The sequence below is a fragment of the Cervus canadensis genome, chromosome 3, assembly GCF_019320065.1.
Source record: "Cervus canadensis isolate Bull #8, Minnesota chromosome 3, ASM1932006v1, whole genome shotgun sequence".
Lineage (NCBI taxonomy): Eukaryota > Metazoa > Chordata > Mammalia > Artiodactyla > Cervidae > Cervus > Cervus canadensis.
The window spans coordinates 94,222,746-94,236,745 of NC_057388.1; the positions used below are offsets into that span (position 1 = coordinate 94,222,746).

At 45.9% G+C, this 14,000-nt stretch overlaps 1 long non-coding RNA gene across 2 annotated transcripts in view; it reads left to right on the forward strand.

Moving 5' to 3' along the window:
* The first annotated feature begins 5,294 nt into the window (after positions 1-5,294).
* The window catches only part of LOC122438686, a 96,321-nt gene continuing 87,615 nt past the window's right edge, over positions 5,295-14,000 (forward strand). For both annotated transcript variants that reach the window (XR_006268609.1, XR_006268608.1), the window contains exon 1: positions 5,295-5,392. This is a non-coding gene — a long non-coding RNA (uncharacterized LOC122438686). The remainder of the gene's footprint in view (positions 5,393-14,000) is intronic.

The following is a 14,000-nucleotide window of genomic DNA, read 5'->3' on the forward strand; positions in this document are numbered from 1 at the left end:
TAGAGGTCTCAGTCAGAGTCCTGGCAGGAAACAGGTGGCACTTTCTAAAAAGGAATTGAAAAAGACGAGAATGAAGGAATTGCTTATAAAGGAGTAAAAGAACTAACGGAACAGTCCCAGGTTGGGGACTGGCCACGGTGGGAGGCTGTTATTCCTTGTCAGGGATTGAAATAGGTCACCCAAGAACGTTTGAAGTCCTAAGTCCCAGGTTCTGTGAATGTGATCTTATTTGGAAATAGGGCCTTTGCAGATGTAGTCAAGGGAAGATGAGGTCATTAGGGTGGGTTCTCATCCAGTCTGACTGGTGTCCTCATAAGAGGAGGCTTACACAGACACACCCAGGGAGAAGACAGCCATGTGGTGATGGAGACAGAGATTGGAACGATGTACCTATAAGCCAGGGGTGCCAAAGATTGTTGGTAACCACCAGAAGCTAGAAGACACAAAAAAGTTCCTCTGCAAGTTTTGAGGCGGCATGGCCTTGCTAACAACTTGACTTCAGACTTCTAGCTTCCAGAACTGTGAGGCATTACATTTCTACTGTTTTCAGCCACCTAGTTTGTGGGGCTTTTTTATAATATCCCTAGACAATTCATATACTCCTTCTGGGCCTGAAGGGACAAGAGGAGGATCTGAACTGTTTGCAGTGATCTTAGCAGAGGAACCGCCTGCCAGGAGCTATGGCCCAGGTAGCAGAATCCAGCTACTGCAAACCCTGGCCCAGCAGGGAGGGAACAGGGGGATTATCGCCTTGACCTCGCACCTTTCCCACTTCCTAATTTCCTTCTCCTGTTCCCATTAGCCTAGCCCATCTGGCAGTCAGAGGACAAGGGAGCTTGGTGATGTGGTCTGCAGAAGTCAGTCTCCCAGGCACAGGGCAAAGGGGTCAGGGGAGTGATCTGGAGGGCAAGGTGAGTAGATTCCAAAGAGGAAGTACATGAAAATATTGAATGCATGAATGAGTGAATGAATGAAGTCGGAGACAGAACTGCAGGGTAGTTCTCATTTCCAGTTTGGGAGTGGACGATCTCGTGGCACCGTTCTGTTTCCGTCACGAGGAGAGAAGAGTCATAGGATTCTCTCCATTAGGACTTTGGGTGTAGCTTCCAGCCCTGCCCTCTGGCTCAGCACCCAGGTTCTGAGTCTTGTGAAGCCTCCCTCTTTGTGCAGCCAGCACCTTCAGGCTGGATGCTATTTTCAGGCTCTTAAGTGAGGTAATTTGGTACGACAACAGAAACACAGCTGTAATTATGAGGTGCCAGCCTCCGAAGCAGAAATGTTGGCCTTCAAGGGATGCAAGCTCAAGTGACTCAGTTGTACATGCAGGCTCGTGCCAGGCAGGCCAGGCTGGTCCCCCCTCCCCGCCCCACCACCCCCGGCTATGTGCACCAGCCTAGAGGAGTACTGGGCGGATTCAGCTCCCGTGTCCATGTGGGGCTCAGTGGCCAGGTGCTGCCAGCCAGAGCAGTGAGTGACACAGGGGCATCAAGGTAGCCCACCAGTTGATGGGCCATTTGAACCAAAGCGGCTAGACCTCTTCTCTGGTATAAATACTGTCAAGACCAGGCTGTATTGGCAGAGCTTCTGATGCCAGTTTCTGTGTCATGAGAACATCTGCCGTGCGATGATCGGTTCAGCTCTGTGTAGACATAATGCCTTGCATAATCTCCATTCTCCATCAGGTAGCTTGACCTGCCCTGTCTGGGATCTTTGTCGTTCTCAGATCAAAAGTAACTAGTCATACCCTTTGCTTCTAGGATTGTTTGTTAGTTTGTTTAGAGTTGTTGTTCAGTTGCTCAGTTATTTCTGACCCTTTGTGACCCCATGGACTGCAGCATGCCTGGCTTTCCTGTCCTTCACTGTATCCTGGAGTTTGCTCAAACTCATGTCCATTGAGTCAGTGACACCATCCAACCAACTCATCCGCTGTCACCCCTTTCTCCTCCTGCCCTCAACTTTCCCAGCGCTAGAAAGGAGGTTGCTAAAGCAGGGCCATGGCGTGAGTAGTGATTTGGATGGAAAAAAATCTCGGTGTTCCTATCCATCACTCAAGTTTTCTAGCTATGCTAAGAATGCTGTGAATTCTTCTCAGAATTATCCTAGATGACAAGCACTTGCTGGTGTCCACCGTGTACAAGCCACTCTGGGAAAAACAGAAGCGGTGGCTCTGCCCTATGAGAGATTATATTTTTCCCCTTTTTAAGCAAATTTTACCACCAAACAGTTTCTGTAGAAGTTGAAGCTGAAGGGTGCCTCAGGGCACATGTTGAGACTCCTCATTTACTAAACAGATGTAAAGCAGGCAGGAGACTTGGAGAGGAGATGCAAAATGAATTCTTGGAGAAGCCTCTTTTGGTGTGAAATGCTCTGGGGAGAAGGTGGTCTTGTTTGCACAAGGAGTCCCTGGGTACTCAGAGAGGGAAGGACTGGATATTAGACAGAATTTGCAAGGTTATGCTGCTTTAACAAATAACCCCAAACTTTCAGTGATTCCCAACAACAATAATACAAGTTTATTTCTCATTCATGTGACCTGTGCATCCTGAGTTGGCCATGGCTTGACTTCTTGATGTCTGGGGATCCTGGCTAGTGGAGCAGCTTCTACATGAAGCACTCCTTGGCCATCAGAGCAGAAGAAGAAAGGTTCAGGTAAGCCACAGTCTGGTTCTTACGGTTTCTGCTCCAAAAGGACACACATCTCACATTTCAATTCCTCCCATATTTCAGTGGCTAAAACAAGTCATGGGGCAATTCCTGAGTTCAGCAGGGCAGGGATGTATAATTCTCCCATAGGATGGAAAAATGGAATGTTTGGTGAACAGTAATACAATCTGTTGTATATATCTGTGCCTTCCTCCTGAGATGCAGAATTAGGGAGATGGAGGTATAGCTCAAGGGCAGAGCACTTGACTGCAGAATTAGGGAGATCCACTGTGTTTGGCACCATGAGGCTCTCATCACAGCCAGTTGCAGGGATGGGCAACTGGATTCTCAAAGTGAGAGAGAGAGATCTGATGGGTCCATCTGAGTGAGGCTGGAGACCAAGGGGTAATGGTTCTGGGTCCACGAGGTGGTTGCTGGATGCCATCCTGACTTAGTTCTCCAGTTGTAGCTGAGAAGCAGATGAAGGAGTACTTGGGAGACTCCGAGTTTTGGTGTAGTTTTCTTTTTTCACATATGTATTAATTTGCATTGGGGTAGGGTTGCTTTACTGGAGAAGGCAATGGCACCCCACTCCAGTACTCTTGCCCGGAAAATCCCATGGATGGAGGAGCCTGGTAGGCTGTGGTCCATGGGGTTGCTGAGACTCGGACATGACTGAGCGACTTCACTTTCACTTTTCCCTTTCATGCATTGGAGAAGGAAATGGCTACCCACTCCAGTGTTCTTGCCTGGAGAATCCCAAGGACGGGGGAGTCTGGCGGGCTGCCGTCTATGGGGTCTCACAGAGTCGGACACGACTGAAGCGACTTAGCAGCAGCAGAGTTGCTTTACAGTACTGTGTTGGTTTCCACCGTACAGCAGAATGAATCAGCCAGCCATATACATACTGCTGTTGTTCATTGTTTAGTTGCTAAGTCATGTCTGACTCTGTGACCCCCTGGATTGTAGCACAACAGGCTCCCCCGTCCTTCACCATCTCCAGGAGCTTGCTCAAATTCCTGGCCATTGATTCAGTGATGCCATCCAACTATCTTATCCTCTGTGGCCCCTTTCTCCTTTTGCCTTCAGTCTTTCCTAGCTTTAGGGTCTTTTCCAATGAGCTGGGTCTTCATGTCAGGTGGCCAAAAAACTGGAGCGTCAGCTTCCAGCATCAGTCCTTCCCATGAATATTCAGGGTTGATGTCCTTTAGGATTAATTTCTTAGATCTCCTTGCTGTCCAAAGGACTCTCAAGAGTCTTCTCCAGCACCACAGTTTGAAAGCATCAATTCTTTGGCCCTCAGCCTTCTTTATGGTCCAACTCTCGCATCTATACATGACTACTAGAAAAACCATAGCTTTAACTATATGGAGCTTTGCTGGCAAAGTGATGTCTCTGCTTTTTAATGTGCATATATATTCCCTCTTTATTGGATTTCCTTCCCATTTAGGTCACCACAGAGCATTGAGTACAGTTTCCTGATGGTGTGGTTTTCTTTTTTTCATAGTTTTATTGAGAAGCTATTGACATACTTCACAGTATAAGTTTAAGGTGTACAGCATAATTGACATGTATATTGTGAACTGATTACCACAAATAGTTAACATTCATCATCTCATAGAGATACAATAAAAAGAAAAAAAAGAAAAAATATTCTCCTTGTGATGAGAACTCTTAGAACCAACTCCCTTATCAACTTTTCCATATATCACAGAGCAGTGTTAACTGTAGTCATCATGTTGTACATTACATCTTTAGTATTTATTTGTTTTATAACTGAAATTTTGTATCTTCTGACCACTTTCCTCCAAATCTTCCTCCCTCTGGTGTAGTTTCCTGACTGAGCCTAGTCCAGGGGTGGGTTCCAAGAGGCACTTTGCTTATTTTAACTCTACAATCATGGAAATAAAACTCTTCCCCAGCCACTAGGCTGCCACTGATGTTAGCAGAGCTAGAGCGGGCTAAATAAGATTTCACCCGTGCCAACTTTCCCAAGACTTCTCATTTCCTTTGCATTTTCTCGTCCTCTATCTCCTACCCTTCATACTAATAAGAACTCAGATGTCTTTGGATATATAGAGAAAAGGAGTTGGGGCTTTGGAAAATATAAACTGGATTTCTAGCTACTACCACCTGAGGCCTGGTTGAGGTTTGCTATTTGGACTACAGACTGTAAAGAGGGACATCTCAGTTACATGAAAATGTGTAAGTCACAATTCCTCCAAGAATTATGACCAGAAGGCAAGACATATAATTTAGAACAAAATTCACAATCAAGGCAAGTTTTGGTATAAGCAGGTGTTAAAACGTGAGAGACAGATAACTCTTCAGTATGTTAATCCACTGAGGTTTGGAATGTTTGTTACAGCTAGGCAAATGCAGTGTGTGTGTGTGTATGTGTGTTCTGGGGAGGTAGGCATGAAAGATTCAGAAGGAATTTCTCAGAATGGAAAGTTCTCTGGGATGGGCATCTTGGCTGCTCTTTGACTAGATTCCACAGAAGGACAGTGCTGAAATTTTATGGAGGAAGTGGTTAGTGTGTCTGTGAGTTAAATCCCATCTTCTCCCCTGCACTCTCGCCTGGGAGGGATCTGATGAATGGGTGTGGCGTTACACTATGAAGCTGTAATTTACAGTAAGCGGCCCAGTGGCCCAGCCTGTTGGAGCCAGTGGGTGGCCGGGTTGGAACCCTGGAGAGGTAGCCATGGAGGAGGCCAGTCTCCGAACGCAGCAGCCTTCAGGAAGAGAGGTAGCTATGTGGGGAATTTCCTGCCTTCGCAATCCTTCATGCCAACAACCACAGCTTAGCAAATCCACCTCCTGGCTACTTTGGGGGAATTTAAAAAAAACAAAACAAAAAAAACCTCACAAGCTCTTTTGGGTTTGTCCTTAAAATCCAAACCCAGTTCAGGCTATTCATTTCTGAATCAGATTTTAGTAAAACAAAAACAAAAACCCTGACACCTAGTTTATTTCATCAAGTGTCAAAATGGAAGAAACTCATCTTCTTTTTCTTCTTTTTCAAGAAATTCTGGGGTCGGGGAGAATTTGTTCTTGAAAGATTAAGAAGTGGGTGGAGGGCGGGGAGAGGTTAGGAAAATGCTTCGGATTTTGGATGGCGCCATCAGAGCTGGTGCTGGCCAGGGGCTGGAATGGGACCGACTGGGGTGGGTTGAGGCTGTCGGCAGCTGATTATACTCAGTGTCGTCATTTTAAGAGAAGGGGGGAGACCCGTCCAGGGAAAGGAACAAGGAGTTCAAGTAACAGACAGGCACCACCCCTGGCTGTTGTGAGGTTGACAGAGATGTGAGCTGGGACCCCATGGGGCACTCATTAGCACCCCAGGGAACAGCCTCCCTACCTTCAACTTATCTGACTCAGTTCAGTTCAGTCGCTCAGTCGTGTCTGACTTTTTGCGACCCCATGGACTGCAGCAAGCCAGGCTTCCCTGTCCATCACCAGCTCCCTGAGCTTGATCAAACTCATGTCTATCTAATCGGTGATGCCAGCCAACCATCTCCCTTCTCCAGGGGATCTTCCCAACCCAGGGATCGAACCCAGGTCTCCCGCACTGCAGATGGATTCTTTACCAACTGAGCCACAAGGGAAGCCCAAGAATACTGGAGTGGGTAGCCTCTCCCTTTCCCAGGGGATCTTGTCGACCCAGGAATTGAACTGGGGTCGCCTGCATTGCAGGCAGATTCTTTACCAACTGAGCTATCCAGGAAGACCTCCTCCCTATCTTAGAAAAGCCAAGTGGGTGGGATGTGGGAGGTATGTGTCTCGATTTGAAGGAGCTGGGAAAACAGTGATGGATTAGGTCAGCTGGCGCAGATGAGGTGTTCCTGGGGTACACATGGGGGTACTTGGAGGGACAGACTGCTTAAAGGGGAGATGAGAGGTCTGAAAGGCTCAAGTAAAGGTTGTTTAGCAACGACATCTACACCTGATTGTCCTCTTCCCTTTTCTTAGTAGAGAAAATGGAACTCACCAGGAAAAGGAAGAGGAGGTGTGGTGTGGAAGAAAGGTGAGATCAAGGGCTGAGAGAGAACAAGAGAGAATGAGGTGGAATTTGTGTCCCCAGCCCCCATCCTTCCCTGTGGTCTGTTCTATCCCAGGAGATGTGTGAGGACAGGAGGACTTCACTGGTGCGTGCTCAGGCTGGATGTTAGACAGCACAGTAGTAATCATTCAGGCCATTAGGAGTTCGTGTCTTTGTGGGTTCAAACAGTATCTGTTGAATAAACCTTGAGGCAGAGTGATTATTTTTTGTGTGCATCATCCAAATGATTGTTCCCAAGCTTTTATCTTCTTTCTTTCTTTTTTTGTTTTGGCCACTCCGCTTGGCTTGCAGGATCTTAGATCTTGACCAGTGATTAAACCCTGGGCCCACGACAGGGAGAGTGCTGCGTCCTAACCACTACACCGCCAGGGAACTCCCCACCAGTCTTCTCTTTGCATGGCCCAGAAAGACCTTTTCTGTGGTTAAACGGAGGCCTGACTTTGTGCTGGAGTTTCAGGGTGCACTGCACTTAGGCTCAAAAGGTGTGGTGTGGACATGTTTAAAGCCAGTGTTAGACAAACAGCAGAAGGAAGAAGAATGAGTGATGGGAATTCATGGAAGGAACTGGCAGCTCCATTTGCCAGAAATGTTTCAGAGAACTGGTCCACAGTCCCTCTGTGAGCCTGGTTCTTTCCCACACACCTCAAGGGAGAAACTACTGTAGCTTTCCATGGAGGACAGGAGAGCTGGCTGGAGTAGACACATTTATTTACATCTTAACCATGATGGCTGGCCTTGCTCAAGTTGCTTCCAATGGGTAGAAAAGGAGAGCATGTTTCCTTCATGGTTATACATCATTTGATGACAAGAAATGGAATGGGTGTATTTCTTGTACTTGAATAAGACCTGTTGTCTTTGTTGGTGCAGGAGTTACAACTCTGTGCGGAAGCAGCCACTGTCTGCTCTGCAGTTCAGAGAAAACATTGTCATAATATAGGAGCTTGATAGCAGCTCTTAATCAGAGAAGAGGTTGAATTAGAGGACCCCAGGGATGAAAGGACCATCAAGGTCAGCTGGTGCCTCTTTTCTCTCACATGCTGTGACCTGTGGAGGGTGATTTTTGTTAAAGTGCATTTGAGTGGAGAATTGAAATAGGCCCATGACACTAATTTTTAAAAAATCACGTGAACATAAACTGAAAACAATGCAAATATCCATCAACAGGAAGATGGATAAACAAAATGTGGTATGTTCATACAATAGAATGCCATCCCAAAAGAAAAAGAAAAAATTACAGATACATCATGGATAAACCTAAAAAATATTATTATATTGAGCAAAAGAATATGAGGTTGATACGAGGTTGAAGAATAGGCAAAACTGTAACTATGGTGATAGAAGTAAAAAAAAAAAAAGTGGTTACCTGTTGTGGTGAGGGTGGCTGTTGACTGGAACAAGGCGTGAAAGAACTTTCTAAAATGATGGAAATGTTTTCTACTTCTATCCAGATGCAGGCTGCATGGGTGTGTGTCTGTCATTGAGCTGTATACTTAAGAGTTGTACATTTTACGGAATGTAAATTATATCAGAAAGACAAAACCCCAATCAAAATCCAAACAATGAACAATACAGAATGGGAAATATGTGGTCAACTGACTAAGGAACATGGATTGTTGATAAGCTCGATGAAGAAAACTGAATAGTAAACAAAACTAGTAGAAGTCCACTTGCTTAGCAGTTTAAGTAACTTGGACCTGTTACTTAATGTCTCTGAATTTTTGTTTTTCTTCCATTAAAAAAAGGGAGGGCTCGTTTGTTCACTCCACACAGTCTGCCACGTCGGATGGCACTGGTTTAGCGGGAGGAGGACACAGACTCCAACTGCAGACCTGAGGCTATGCTGCCAGCCCAGGGAGCGCAGTCACACAGAAACCGGTGCAGCTGCCAAAGCCAGCCTGCCCTGTCTCCCTCTCCTGCTTTTCTGGTTACAGCCAGCACCACAGGAGCTGTGAAAAGACCTGTGTTTAGGGCCAGACGGGAGCCTCTCTCCTTCCTCCCAGAGCCTTGCTTCTCCTGTGATCCAGAGCCGCCCTTGTCCTCCAGCCCAACAGCCTTGAAAGGCTCTTTCTGTTTGGGGAATGCATTTAAAGCCAGGGAGGGAGGGAGAGAGACAGAAAGAGAGAGAATGAATCTGAGGGCACTTGCCTCACACCCAGTCCCAGGGCCTAAAATAAGTGGCCAAGAATCCCAGTCTTTCTTCCCTGAAGGGAGACAGATGACAAAGGTCCTCCTTCAGGTAGTTCCAAAGACCCATACAGAGGGACTGACGTCTCCCCTCCCCAGCCCAGCACCCCAGGCCACTGAGCTGGCTTCGAGTGGGGTTCCTCCTATCCCTTCACTGCCTCGGAGCCCCCCAGAAGGGGGGACAAGGCGGGGGTGTGTGTATAATTTGGACCTGGTCACCAGAGTAGCGTCTGGGTAATTTTCCATCTTGCTTCATTTACTCAAGCCTTTCCTCCTGATGTAGGGAGGCAGACAGGTTGTGTCTCTTGTTTGCTGATGGGAAAACTAAGCTCCTAGATAAAGACCTCCTAGTGGAGGTCCTGGGCAGAGGTCATACTCACCCTCCCCAATTTACACTCAGGATCCACACAGGAAGCCAGCTTATCATCTCGACTTGGAGCAGAATCAACAGATCTTGGTCTAGACATTCTTCTCACAGGAGCAGAGTTCAGTGAAAGCACAAATATTGACCCTGTGAAAACCATAGATTCTTAGGCAGGAAGGAAAATGGAGATCAGAGACTCCAGGGCTATTTTATAGACGAGGAAACATAAGCCAGGAAGTAACTTGCTCAGAGGCAAAGGCCAATCAATGATAGAGCCAGGAAAAGAACACAAGTGGCCATGCGGACTCAAATTCCTGAGCCAACTGGATAGAAGTGATCGTAGCATATTTGCCCTTGTAGACCAGGCTTCTCAACCTTGGCACTACTCACATTTTGGCCTCAGTACTTCCTTGTTTGGGACACTGTTCTGTGCATTGTAGGATGTTAAGAAGTATTCCTGGCTTCTACCAGCTAAATACTAGTAGCACTGCTCAACCCAGCTGTGATAACCAAAACTGCCCCAGACACTGCTGGATGTCTTCTGGAGATGGAATTGTCCATGGTTGAGAAGCTAAAAGACGCTTGCTCCTTGGAAGGAAAGCTATGACAAACCTAGACAGTGTATTAAAAAGAAGAGACATCACTTTGCTGACAAAGGTCCTTAGAATCAGAGCTATGGGCTTTTCTGGTAGTCATGTACAGATGAGACAATTGGATCATAAAGAAAGCTGAGCATCAAAGAATTGATGCTTTTGAACTGTGGTGTTGAAGACTCTTGAGAGTCCCTTGGACTGCAAGGAGATCCAACCAGTCCATCCTAAAGGAAATCAACTCGAATAATCATTGGAAGGACTGATGCTGAACCTGAAGCTCCAATACTTTGGCCACCTGATGCGAAGAACCAATTCGCTGGAAAAGACCCTGATGCTGGGAAAGATTGAAGGCAGGAGGAGAAGGGGACGACCAAGGATGAGATGGTTGGATGGCATCACCGACTCAGTGGACATGAGATTGAGCAAACTCTGGGAGATAGTGAAGGACAGGGAAGCCTGGTGTGCTGCAGTCCGTGGGGTCACAAAGAATTGGACACGACTTAGCAACTGAACAACAACGAGAAGCAGTGCAACGGAAAGCCCGTGCTGTCAGTTCAACATGCAAAGATGCACTGTGGTCCACATCCTTTTTTTGTAAAGCTGTTTGGGTATTAGTCTGTAAGTTCTTTGAGGGCACAGACAGGGTCTGATTCACCTTGATGTTTCCTGTGTCTTGAGACATACCTGGCAGGTGAGAGACAGGCAATCAAGGGTTTTGAATGAGTGAACAAACCAACTCCCTGGGAGACCCTGAAATGTAAACTTCCACTCCCTGGATATCCTGTATTATGTTAAGCATCAGCCAGGCAGAGGCAAGAGGAGGGGCAGGAGAATGACCTGCGTGACCTTCCATCAGCGGGAAGGGGGGCCTCCTGTCATTTGCTTTGTCATCCACGGTCCTGGCCCCACAGAAGTGTCTTCTCCTTGAGCTCCTTTCCTTTTGCTCCAGACTCAATTATGTGGCTTCTTTTCATTCTTGCAAAACAATAGAAATGGATGCTGTATCATAGAGACTTTTCTCACTGGGGGTTAAGCCAGAATTCTGGAATTTTTTTTTTTTTTTTTAGAATTCTGGAATGTTAAGCCTGAGATTCTCACATTTGGAAGCCAGAAGTCCCTAAATACTATGGAGTCATGAAATTCTGACATTGGGAAAATTCATATGTAAAGTTTAAGAGGAAACATTCCTACCACAAAATCCTCTCCTACTGTTTCTCTTAATACCAGAAATTTTCAGCAGTGTTGTCTTTGGGCAAGTGACTGGACTCTTGTATGTCTGTTTTCCAAACAATTAAGTGCTTGAGAGGGTAGAGTTCTTTTTGGTAAGATGGAAAAAAAAAAAAAAAAAAGCTTTCAGAAGACCTTATATTCAAAGTTATAAAGTATAAATTCCAGTCATTTTTAAGAGTCACTGGATTCTTGTGACTGGAACTTTATGTTTTATGGTTTACTTTGGGCAGAATGAAAATGGAAGTAACAGAAAAAAACAAGCTGTGGGTTACATGGATCTTATAGGGGAATTAATTAAAAAGAGACCTTTCCAAAGATTTTACTGGGAAATTAATTCAAATGGACAAATTGATTTGAATATAAATGGTGAAAGAGGACACAAACTGAATAAGTACAAAAAGGGAAATAAAGAAGTGACAGTGAGAGGGAAGAATGATTTTGTTACAATGATTGGGTGCTATTGGCCTAAGATGATTTTAAAGGTGGATTTTACCAAGCTGCTGAAGTGCATCCAGGACCATAGAACCATCATGTCTGGCCACATGCTGTTAGCATTTATATGATAGCTCTTCAGCCTAAATTTTATCAGGGATAATGAATGCTAATTTTTTTAAAAAAATTTATTGACATATAGTTGATTTACAATGCTGTGTTTAATTTCTGCTGTACAGGAAAGTGACTCAGTTTTATATATATATATATAGGTTTCCCTGATAGCTCAGTTGGTAAAGAATCTTCCTGAGATGCAGGAGACCTGGGTTCGATCCCTGGGTTGGGAAGATTTCCTGGAGGAGGGTCTGGCAACCCATTCCAGTATTCTTGCCCAGAGGAGCTTGGTGGGCTACAGTCCATGGGGTTGCAGAGTCAGACATGACTGAGCGACTAAGCACAGCCCAGCACATGACCTTAGGCAAACGCATCTGAAGCAGTCAGGCATGAAATGTTCCCTGTGAGATTTATCTCTGATGCTTCTCAGTGCTGAACTTAGACCCATATCATTTTATATGCTTCTGGTGTATAAGCACATAGATGCTCCTTTCCAGGTGACCAGTCCAAACCTGTCAATCCTAAAAGAAACCAACTCTGAATATTCACTGAAAGGACTCAACCCGAAGCTCCAATACTTTGGCCACCTGATACAAAGAGCCAACTCATTGGAAAAGACCCTGATGCTGGGGAAGATTGAAGGCAAAAGGAGAAGGGGTCAGCAGAGGATGAGATGCTTAGATAGCATCACCGACTCAATGGACATAGGTTTGAGCTAATTCCGAAAGATAGTGAAGGACAGGGAAGCCTGGTATGCTGCAGTTCATGGGATTGCAAAGAGTTGGACACAGCTTAGTGACTGAACAACAAGTCTAAAACTGTGTGGTAGCCAGAGCCAGCTGCTGGGGAGGGTACAGTAGATGAGGGTGGGGAGGGATGATGTGATCAGGTTGTCAGACTTAACACATAAAAACACAGGACGCCCAGTTAAATTTGAATTTCAGATGAAAAATGATTTTTTTTTTAGTATAAGTATATCCCCTGTGAAAGTGAAAGTTAAGTCACTCAGTTGTGTCCAACTCTGCGACCCCATGGGCTGTAGCCTTACCAGCCTCCTCCGTCCGTGGGATTTTCCAGGCAAGAGTACTGGAGTGGGTTGCCATTTCCTTCTCCAGGGGATCTTCCCAACCCAGGGATTGAGGCTGGATCTCCTGCATTGCAGGCAAACGTTTTACCGTCTGAGCCACCAGGGAAGTCATATCCCCTGTAGGGCGTGGGATATACTTATATACTTAAAACATTATTTACTGTTCATCTGAAATTCAAATCTAACTAGGCTTCCTGTGTTTTATCTGGCATCCTTTCTTGGGACTCTCAGCAGCCAAGGAGCTGGGATCCTTGATGATGGTAGTGATGTTGACAGTGAGATGCTTCTGTATCAGATGGAAGATGGCTGTCCAGGTCCCCTTCTCTCACGCCTTCTCCCATTCACCTGGGGTTTCTAGATAAGCCAGGAAGTCCTCTTGCCTTGTAGACGTCCAGGCAGTAAAGGAAGGACAGAGCAGCATTTGTAGTTCATTGCTACCGTAAAGATCTTTCTCCAGTTCCCTTTTGTCTTGCTCCAGCAAGAGGAACAACTCAGTCTTTTAAGGATTTGTGGACAGAAGGAAATGTGACTGGATAAAGCTATTGCACTCTGGAGCGTGTGTCCTGGGGAGATAATGGCTCTCACTCTGCTAAAATAAATGGTCTGCTTTGTTCCTGAATAATAATCAGTTGGCAGTTTTGTTCTCTTTTCCCGGCAGCTGGATGAGGACGTTCTGATTTCTGAGGAAAACGGGTGACCTGGGGCTGGCCATGTTGGACAGAGGGGGCAGGGAGAGTCACCACACTTGGGAGCCCCCTATGGTGACAAAGATCCTGCTGCAAAACCTCTCCCCACTGGCTGCCTTAATGCCCAAAGGTCTGCCACAAGTCTGAAGGTTAATGACCCTCACCATAAAAAATGCATATTTCCCTGTGAATCAAAACATCCTCTTGGAATGAATTGACCCCATTTTTTTTAAAAGCTTATAAACAAGGGAAGCTTATTTCTCATTGAATTAGATCCCTAGAGTCTTACTAACCCCACATTTGGCTGAAAGCAGGGTCTTAGTGTTATTGGACTCTAGGCCAGGCAATTCTTTGGGGGACTGAGAGATAAAAGAGGTTGACCTACAGAGGGAGAATATGACAAAAACCTAGAAATTAAGGGACTGAGCAGTTCAGGAGGACTGGGGAAGGTGGAGAGGGGAGGAACAAGAGAGAGGAGAGACCAAGGAGAGGATGGGGTGAAACTACCCACTTTACTTGCTGCCATATTGGCTGGGGCTCCATGGAGAGAAGCACCCCAGACAAATTGGGTTGGGCATGGCTGAGGTCAGGACACTGAGTTCCT